Here is an 11,899-nt window from a genome sequence, read left to right on the forward strand (position 1 = left end):
GAACATGAGGAAAATGATGGTATGGCGGAGGATGATCCAATCAACTTTCGTCAAGCCATGCAAGATTCAAATTCTCAAAAGTGGATTGAGGCAATGAATGAAGAGTATAAGTCAATGCAAGATAATAATGTTTGGGAACTTGTCCTATTACCAGAAGGTGTGAAACTCATTGGTTGTAAGTGGATTTTTAAAACCAAACGGGATTCAAATGGTAATGTGGAAAGGTATAAAGCGCGTCTTGTAGCTAAAGGCTATACTCAGAAATATGGGATTGACTTTAAAGAGACCTTTTCTCCAGTTTCAACGAAGGATTCTTTAAGGACAATCATGGCACTTGTCGCACACTTCGATATGGAACTTCATCAGATGGATGTCAAGACAGCTTTTCTCAATGGAGACATTGAGGAAACAATCTATATGGTGCAACCAGAATACTTTGTATTAGGAGATCCAAAGAGTATGGTTTGCAAACTTAAGAAGTCCATCTATGGGTTAAAACAAGCATCTCGTCAATGGTACCACAAATTTCATCAAATAATAATCTCATTTGGTTTTGAGGTAAATATGGTAGATGATTGTGTGTATCATAAGTTCAGTGGGAGTAAGCATATCTTCCTGGTTTTATATGTTGATGATATTTTGCTTGCCACAAACGATATAGGTATGTTGAACGATACCAAGAGATTTCTATCTAGATATTTTGAAATGAAAGATCTTGGTAACGCATCTTTTGTATTAGGAATCCAAATACACCGAGATCGTTCTCGATGTATTCTTGGATTATCGCAAAAGAACTATATCGATAAGGTGCTTAAAAGATTTGGCATGCAAGATTGCAAACCAGGTAATACCCCAGTCGCTAAAGGAGACAAGTTTAGTCTTAAACAATGCCCTAAAGGAAGCCTCGAGACTCAAGAAATGCAAAAGATTCCCTATGCTTCGGCTGTAGGAAGTCTTATGTATGCTCAAGTTTGTACGCGTCCGGATATTGCGTACATTGTTGGAGTGTTGGGCAGATATTTAAGCAACCCAGGAATGGATCATTGGAAAGCAGCAAAGAGGGTAATGAGATATTTAAAGAGAACTAGTGATTACATGCTCACATATAAGAGGTCAGATACTCTTGAGATCATGGGATATTCTGACTCTGATTTTGCGGGATGCCAAGATAGCATGAGATCCACTTCTGGCTATGTTTTTCTGTTGGCCGGCGGAGCTATCTCTTGGAGAAGTGCCAAACAGGCATTGACAGCTTCTTCCATCATGGCAGTAAAGTTTATAGCATGTTATGAGGCATCTAATCATGGAATATGGCTGAAAAATTTTGTCACTGGGCTGCGTATTTTGGGAAAGGTTGAAAGACCACTGAAGTTATTTTGTGACAATCGATCAGCTGTATTATATTCTAACAACAATAGGAGCTCGACAAAATCGAAGCACATCGATATCAAGTTCCTTGTTGTAAAAGAAAGAGTATAAAGTGGACAGATTTCGATAGAACACATAGGCACAAACTCCATGATAGTAGATCCTTTTACAAAGGGTTTACCACCCAATGTCTTCTATGAGCATACCACTCATATGGGTGTTATTCAGTTTGGTGAAATCTAGATCTAGTGGGAGTTTGTACTATATATGTTTTCTATATATGTTTGGTTATGTTAATGAAACATATGTATTTGGAGATTATCTGATCAGATATAAAGTTTAATGTTTACTTCATTACACTTTGTATAACTTAAGTTAAAGTTTTGATCTCACTTTAGTTATAAGGAGGACCAGTTGAAAATTGACATGAATAGATCACCTTGCATGTAATTTTCATGCCACATATTCATAATTGATCTATGTCATTTGATTATATTGATGTACGTGACCATTGATGGTTTAGTTGTGAAAGATACAACGAAGACTACATTGATCCTATGTCTATATAATTAATGGACGAGATTGTTAAGGAAACCCTACAGCTATGATGACAAAAGTTATGAGCTCATTAAGGTTAACATTTATAAGTTTACACATATGGTCCAGTGGGAGATTGTTAGAATTTTGGGACCATAATTGTAATTATAAATGTCTAATGTCATCACTTAAAGAAGTCATAGTTTAATGTGATCTAATTTATGATTAAGGAATATGACTTAAGGGTTTAATTGTTATGAATAAATTAATGTGGATACCATGTGCAATTTCTAATTTGTTGAGGGGCCAAATTAGAAATGAGCAACTTAGGCTTCTATAAATAAGGGTTATGGTCCCAGTTTGCAGATGACGCTTTTGTTTTGTTTCCTCATCGACAAAACTCTCTGGATACTAAGGAAGATCTGCAAATTGAAGATCTTGCCCAAATCGACTGCATACTATGGATTCTGGTACGCTTCCGTAATTTTCTGTCTATCCAGTTTATAATTTCTTAAGAATTTGAATAGAATGCATAAGTTTTGTGTTGATATTTCTCAACCCAATTTATTCTATGATATACTTCTCCAAAATGGGCTCCTGAGTATTCATGGGCCTTGGGCAGGAGCCCTGGTAGCCCTGGCCCAGGGCAGCTCTGCTCATGATCGTGGGGTGCTGACATGCACTACGCACGGTTGCCTAGCGCCGTGCTGACCTCCGCGAAGCATGACCACCTCGTGCAGTGTCGACATGCGCGAGGCGAGACCGCTTCACACGATGTCAAGCTGTGCGACGCAATGTTGAGCTGCACGATGCGTTGCCACCTCGTGCAGTGTCAACCCATGCATCCGCCTAGCACGGTGCCCGTGAGCTCACATAGTTGAGATAGAGATGTGGCAGAAGACTGGAGGTAGATTTCCGTCTAATTTGAGCAGATGAAAAAAAAACCTAAAAGTTATCAATATCATTTCGTTCCCTCATTCTGAAATCCACCAACCAAACATCACCTTAGTTCTTAAATCCGTATTCTTAAATAAACAAAGTATAAAGGTCAAAATAATTGATAGAATGAACCTGATGAAGAAAAAAATAATTAACTTTCTTGATTAACCCAAATTGCAATGCATATGGAACAACGACTTAATCTTGCTTTTAACGCTTTTTTGGTATTTAGAATTGTCTCTTGTTGGTCTAAAAATATAATAATACTTTACTCTAAAATATCAAAAAATTGGCCCTGAAAAACTCCTCAAAACTCCTCTTTTAAAGCTTTTAGGTCAGGATGATTTCCATCTATCAGTTGACTGATCTTAGATCATTCACATCAGTTTCTCTATAGATAGAATTTATCTTAAATTTTACATTTCACATAAAAAAATATTCGTATCAGCTACTCTATCCATTCCTAAATTTAAATTTCATAATACCAGTATGAATGATATGACATTTATATACATAAATTAACATTAAATAATACATGTACATGACAAGTATGTATGTATCGAATAATTTATAGTTGATTTCTACTGATGTATCAAATTTTCGATTTGATACATCTTGTGTGAACTCACGAATGTGTCAACCTACCGTATTCACCGTGATTTACTCCCTCTCATACTCGTGGGGCAGGGGTGAGGGGGCCGCTGGGCGGCGGGACCCGCCTTTTGCAACACGAATGTGTCAACCTACTTTGACATATTTTGATTTTTATCAATTTACTTATTTTATTGGGTAAAATTTTATTAATTAGTTTTGACATTTACTTTTGAATTTCGATTTGAGTTTAAATTTTATAGATTTATTTTGTTGAATTATGGTTTAATTTTTTTATTATTATTTTAGTTTCAAATTTCTTAGGTTTAATCTTGAATTCATAGTTTCATAATTAAAATGTATTTTATTATAATAAATTAAATTAGATTTTTTTTATTTTATCTTGAAATTTAATTTTGATTAAATTTAATTTTGAATTATTTATTGTTTCATAATTAAAGGGTACTTTATTTTAATTAATTAAATTCAAATATTTGGCATTAAAATTTGAATTAGTATTATTAAAATTTATAGATATAATTTTTGAGTTTTGGAGATTTAGTTTTAAATTTTTAAGATTTAAATTTGAAAGATTAAAAATTATCAAATTATTATAATTATATAATTGATTAATTCATTATTTAATTTGTGTTATTAAAATTTTTAAGATCAAAGTTTGAATGTTTAGATTTATTTTGATTATTAATTAAAATTTTATCTTGGTTGGTTGAATTAGTATTTATTAGATTAATTTTATCTTGATTAATAATTTTTTCAAAGTTTTAATATTTCTTTAAATTTGTCGAATTAAATATTCTATCCGATATTTTATTAATCTCATTCATGTTGACTTGGTCATCTTTTTAGTTAAGTCTTTAATAATTTAAATTAATTCTAAATTTTTAAGATTTAATTTTAAGTTTTTAGTCTTTAAATTAGATTTTTATCATTTCGTTTGAATTTATTAAATTTTTATTTATTTTATTATTTTTTATTTTCTAGTTTATCTTATCTAGATTTTAACTTATATTTTTTAAATCTTTAATTAAATTTGTTAAATTATTTAAATTATCTTTATCTTGATTTTTTAATTTTGGATTATTCAATATTATCTTTTCTTTAATTGAATTTTTCTTAGAATTTGATTTTTCTCAATTAATTAAATTTAAGTTTTTTTAAAAAAAAAATAGATTTATTTAAATTTAAATTTTTTATTTTAAAAATTATTAATTTCATAATTAATTAAATTTGAATTTTTAGAATTAATTAACTTTGAATTGTTGTTTGAATTTTTAGAATTATTATTTCCAGATTTATTTAAATTTAAATTTTTATTTAAATTGCTCCAATTTAAATTTATCTTGATTAAAAGATTTATTAAAATTATGATTAATTTTATCTATATCTATATTTTCTTGATTATCTTTATTATTTAGATTTGATTTTTTTTAAATTAGTATTTTTATTAATTAAATTTAATTGTAAATTATGATAATTAATTGAAAATTTTAAATCTACCCTACCATACAAATTTCTTTATAGTTTATTACGTAAAAATTCAAAATTATCATGCATAGGGATATATTTGGAAACCATATGATCATGTAAATTTATAGATCTATTTTCAAATATATTATAACTATAAAAAATTGGATTTGCATGAAATATAAAATTACTAATATTTTTTTTGTAAATTTTCTTGTTGGACAGGGATTCTTATAGTGTCCTCAAAACTCCTAGCAATTATTCCTCCTTTGTCGTCAGTGGTGCTAGGCTATTCTTATAAATAGAGCACTTATTTTTATAGTATCATCTCTCCCTGCACTTGAAGCAAATAATATGTAATTTAAAATTTGATATTAAATAAAATTATCTTTTTACCCTTCTCCCCCTCAATTCATGGTATGCTTGCTCCATCAACGGTTAGTCCAATCAGAGCCTTCTGCTCTAATACCAATTGTAGGATAAGTGGTGAGGGGGGGTGAATATCGACTTATCGCTTTTCACTTCGATTTCGATCGTTCTTTCTATTAAAGTGTTAGTCGCAGTGAAATATAATAAAAACTTAAAGAAAAAAAATACTCACAGGATTTACTTGGTTCATAATCCCCAGGATCAGTACATCCAAGGTCTAATCACAGGAGGCGTCCGCTCACTAGTGGTCTCCTTTCCGGAGACGGAGAAACCAATCTTACAATTTACAATACAAGCACAAATAATAATAAACTAAGTATAACTTGTAGTAAACAAATCAAATAAAAGATGACGGCCGATCCGGAAGTCCTGAGTACAACGCACCCCTAGAGCTTCCCTAGTTGTAGAGCTTCACAGAGTGAAGAATCAGTGTCTTAGACGTAGAAACTTTGTCTCCTTTTATAGAGTTTGATAAGATCCTTATCTGGATCAACTCTTATCTAGATGAAGGTATATCTAAATGAAGCCTTATTTCTATCCACATCATCTAGCTTATTCTTATCCTGATCCAAATCATAAAGTTGATCTTTTGCCACATCATCTTCTATGTCAACATTTCTAACAACTCAGTAATCTAGACTGAAACCAACCGATCTATGAACTGCTGATTCGGTCTCCTGAACTGGTTTGGGTCCAGTTCAACTCGAGTCAAGTCCGTTTCACCCATTTATATTTGTCTACTCTCTGTTTTGCTTCCAGCTCCAAGTTTCTATAAAATAATCATACAACACACAAACAAGCAACCTAGCATATATCTGTAAGTCTACCTGACCTACTAGGCTTACCTTTTGCTTGGAGGTCCCTCCTCCAAGTCTACCACCTAAAGGTCAATCCCTTAGGATCAAGTCACACTTTTGTAAGTCTACTTGACCTACTAGGCTTCATGCTTAGACTACATCTAAGACTTTACCATTACCTAGAGTTACCTCCTCCTATAATTTTCACTATCTAACTTCACTCACCAAGACTTCTACCACCTAAAGTTACCTCCCCCTAGGATTTTCACCACCTACCTTCACTCACAATGACTTAACTTCGCTCACTAGGACTTCCACCACCTAAGATTACCTCCCCCTAGGATTTTCACTACCTATTTTCACTCACTAGGACTTCCACCACCTAAGGTTACCTTCCCCTATAATTTTTACTACCTAGCTTTACTCACTAGGACTTCCACCACCTAAGGTTATCTCCCCTTAGAATTTCCATTACCTATCATTCGATTAGGATTTTTCCTTGCTAGTTATTTATTTTTTACTAGACTTTTATCTTCCAAACATCAAGTCTCGTTTAGATCAACCCTTGGTCAAATTGAACAGACTTCGGTATATTGTTAAACATTGAAACCCTAGAAGTTGATTGCTATTATCTAGTGCTCCCTACACCAGCATATATATATAGAAATAATTTTATTTTAAATTACTACAACTAGTATTGTCACATAAAAGAGAACTTTATTTGTATCATTCAATTGGAACTTCAGTTGCTTCTTCATCTGGCACAACTGCCCCAGGGGAATCACCATCTAATGAGAATGCAATGCAACCAATGGTGATCATTCTAATATAGATAAAATACCAATACCTGAAGTTCAACAATTGTATAACATGTTAAAAGCTAGTAAAAAAAAGTATCTATCATTCCCAACTATCGACTACTTTAAGGTTATTAAACATCAAGACAGAATATCATTTCTCAGAATGATGTTACGATGACATTTGTCAATTAATGTCATAGTTGCTCCCTACTGATCACCTAATAACTAATAGTATAAAGAAATTTGTGAGAGATTTAGATTTGTCTATAAAGAAGATTGATTGTTATATAAACAACTACTTGATATTTTAAAATGAAGATAGTGAACTGATCAAATGCATAATTTGTATTCACCCTCATTATAAGTATGGTAGTCACATACTAAAGAAGAAGAAGAAAAATATTGCATGAAAAATTATGTATTATTTCCAGTTAATTACTAGACTTCAACGCTTGTATACATCTGCCGCAACTGCTTGCCACATAAAGTGACATCATGAGCATGTATATGAAGGAAGTATAATGTGTCATCCTTGTGACTCCTCTGTATGGAAACATCTTGACATAATATTTTTCTCTCTTGCAATGGAACCACGTAATGTAAGATTGGAACTTATCGCATATAGATTGTAGCCATTTGGTCAATTGAGACAACAATATTTATTTTAGACAGTTATATTAACATTGTATAACTTACCGCTATGAATATGTATAAAAGATAAATTTATGTTCCTTACTATAATTATTCCAGGTTCAACAAATATGAAAAAGAAGATAGATATTTTTTTGCAACTTCTTATTACCGAGTTGAATCAATTATGGAATATAGGGTCAGAGATTTATGATATTGTAAGTAAAACTAATTTTACCTTACTTGTTGCCTTATTACGAACGATTAGTAATTTTTTAGTATTTTCAATATTATCGAGATAGACCGCGGCTGGTAAGTTAACATACCCATATTGTATGACAAAGTATGATGTATTTTCATTGTCTTACAGTAGAAATGTATCTTGATTTGATAATAATATAAAATTTTTATCAGTTGAATATCCTTTCAGGTAAAAAAAAAAAATTATAAAAAATATTATAGTAAGAAAACTTCTGCCAATAATCATATCTTACAAGGTTAATTGATAGAATGTCTTCATAGGATTAGATAGACCGTATAGGCTTTTTATTGATCGAATTCATGTTTTTCTTATAAGTATGGTTTCAAACAATTTAAAATAATAGACGCCTAATATTATAAGTAAAAAAATGAGTTGAATGGGAAATCACAAACATATTATAAAAGGATACATGAAGCTACCGTCAATATCAGGTATTAGGAAAGGATCTATAAAAAATATCTATAGTATATAGTTTTACCCTATTTTCTAAGAGACTATTTTTTTAATTAGAATATGTGAACTCTAGATTATACACCGGCACTTTACCATTATAACAAGATTTTCCTTGTGTAAATCAATAACATATATAATTTTTTAATGTAATATATTTTTATTAAATTATTTATATTATACTAAAGTTGATGTTAAAATTATATAATATTAATATTTTAGTCAATATAATTTTAGTTTTTTAATTTAATTAATCAATTGAGTCAATCCCAGCAAAAGACCCCTAATCATTTGACATTTGACTGCCATAAGTTAATCTTATTATTTATCTTCCTTCTCATAATTTAGTAACGGATTATAAGAAGTGTATGAAATGAGTCATAAGTATAGCTATCTTTTGTTATAAAAGGTTACAACAAAAGGTTACCCATGTCAGAACTTCCAAGGATTGTAAAGGCGATCAAAATGATTAAGTGGTTAACAAAGCTTGTGTTGTGTTTTTGGATGAAGCTGAATGATCATGTGCGTTAAAACTAACCTTTTCTTCGTTGTTATCTTCTCCACTCTCTTCTGAGAAGTTGCCATGAGAGTGGTCACGACTTAGATAGGGCACACTTAAATTTAGCATAATCATCTATTATATTCATCTGTGAATTTTTCCTCTTCCCTGTTTTTTTTTTGTCTTCTCCACTTTCTTTCTAGATGTGCACCTCCACATCGTTATTCAAAAACAAAACTTTTATTTTTCATAATAATTAATTTAGTCTGTTTTTTCACATCTCCTTTACTCTCTTAGATGATATTTTGATTAGGGCCATTACCTATATAATGCTAGTGCATATCTTCTTCATGTTAGTTTCAATTTTCTGATGTACTCTTTTTCAATAATATGGGACGGTGGAGGAAGGGTGTTAGGATCATAGTTTGTAGAATCGCGATCCTATGTAGAATCGATTTAGGGTCAGGATCGGATCGTAGAATCGTACGATCCTACCAAAAACCCTTAAAATCTTATCATACATGATTAATAATTAGAAAAAATACTTAAAAAACTCATTTACATATAAATAGATAACTAATTTTGCATATATATGCAATCATTTACACTCAACACCTTAGATTACATTACTACATGTACAAATTTAAATTAACTAGTAATTTAACTACTATTCTCACATAGTAATAATATTTATATTTTCATATCATAAAATGAAAGAATATAAAATTTCTATTAACACAATAATAATAACACATTCAACGTCAAAAATATTTCCTTGGTTTATAAGATGATCCAATTTAAAGGTCAATAAAGCACCTAACGTACATAACAAAAATTATTGGATCCTTTGATTCAAATATGAACGTCGAAAATAATCTTCTAAAGAATGGTTGATGTCACACAATACTAGACAATAGACGTCCAAAAATTCATCATTTTGGGGGAAAAATGACAGAATATTATTGATAAAAAACTAACTCAAAAATAATTAAATATATGTTTAAATAATTTAAAACCCTAACAAGATGAAAAAATATAATAATAATAAAAAATCTTCTAGGCATCCGAAAAGGATTTAAATAATATTTTTTGGGTTTGAAATAGGGTGGTTAAGGATAAACTTTGAAATTTATTAAAGATCTCTGAACGAGCTTTGATTTGATATATTATAGGCCCCGTGGTTCAATCCGAGTCAAAAGTTATGACCTCTCAAAGCTTCCACCGATCCTGCTCCGATTCTGCTCCGATCCTGTTACGATCCTACCGATCCTGTTACGATCCTACCGATCCTGCTGCGATCCTGCTGCAAAACTCGATTCTGCACGATCCTGGATCGATTTTGGGTCTTAGGATCGTAGGATCGTACGATCCTACGATCCAGATCGTGATTTTGCAAACTATGGTTAGGATAATAAATTTCACCTTTTATAAAATAGTGCGTGTCTTCTTCCTTATTTTCTTAAATGATGCTATGACCTAATTTACAAAACACAATTTTTATATAGCATAATCATTTTTTTTTTCCATCTCTCTTAATCATTGACTTGCTCTTTTCACCACTCTCTTCTGAGATAATGTCATGATAAAGGACTTCACCTCCATAGTGCGTGTCTTCTCCCCTCCTTTTTTAAAGATGAAAAAAATACAAGATTTAATTTAGCATAATTATTAACTATTCTTCAACCCTCTTGATCTTCTCCTCAACCACACGAAAATATTCCCTTCCCCTCTTCTTTCCTTCTCTTCCCCATTTCCTTCCCCACCCATCACCATCTCGCTCAAGTAAACAAGCCTAAGGGCAAATAATAGATGGGGAGAAATTGGGTGGAAACAAAATAATTAACTTTTTGTTTCTTTGTCGTTTCGGAACCCCAAGCTAGTAGATTGGTCATTCAGGGATTGTATTAGGCATGACCTTTGCTAGGGCTGCAAATGAATCGACCTGACTCATGAATTTTTTTTGAGTCGATTCGAAAAATATTTAATTCGTATTCGAATTTATCAAATTCGAGCCGAACTCAAATATGTTCGAATTTTTTTCGAACCAAACTTGAACTCAAATTATATTGTTCGATAATTTATGAGTCTTAATATTTTATTAATATAAGTTAAATATATATTAACCTTTCGAGTACTTATTTTCGAGCAATAATTTGAATAATTTATGAACATGTTCGAATCTTTCAAGCCGAACTCGAACTCGAACCCTAATTCGAGCCGAACTCAAACATAAAATTTTAAATTTTTCGAGTTTCGAATCGATCTCGAACTCAAATATACTTATTCCGAACCGAATTTGAACCTTAAATTTTTCAATATATTCAACTCGACTCAGTTCCTTTACCCCCCTAATCTTTGAGGGACGCTAAGCACAAGACGGGATCGTTCAATGAAGTTGGTCCAAGTGATAAAAGGGTCGAGCCATATACGACGCGACAAAAACCATCTCCACCTCGAAAACTTATAAATAAAAAAAATAATTATATTCATTCCATCCCTTGCATTCTATTTGTAAATTCTATGAAGAAATATAAGTTTTAAAGTCAATTTATAATCCATCCTCTAATAGTTCAATCCTTATTTGAGTCTAGGTTGGGCAGTTCATAGTGGCTCAAATCCAACTACTGCTACATTTTCACGGCACACTACTGCCACCCATTGTTGTCTGCCACATAATAAAATATAAAATATCCACCGGGCCCCATTTGAGTCTGTGTTGTCTGTGAGACTAATTATATACCCGGCATGATTCAATACTTTATGAATTGTGATGGACACGGGACATGGCCCAACGGGCAGGGATCTCCTGGTCCGCAATTTACGGATCAGGAGATGGTCCACTGATCTGGACCTTTGATTTGAATGGACCCCATTTTTAAATAAATGGGGTTCATTCAAATCAAAGGTCCATATGTAGTGGACCATCCCCTGGTCCGCAATTTGCGGACCAGGAGATCTGCTCTCTGGTCCAACTCCTGAACTCCGGTTAGCAAAGATGACTGTATTTGTCCTAGCGTCTGTCTCAAATTTAACATGGAAGAAAAAAGTCACGCATAACTATTAATCCTTGACTGATGTATAAAAAAATTATTTATCTCAATTATATCGAAAT

This window comes from Zingiber officinale, chromosome 4B (assembly GCF_018446385.1).
Source record: "Zingiber officinale cultivar Zhangliang chromosome 4B, Zo_v1.1, whole genome shotgun sequence".
Taxonomy (NCBI): Eukaryota; Viridiplantae; Streptophyta; class Magnoliopsida; order Zingiberales; family Zingiberaceae; genus Zingiber; species Zingiber officinale.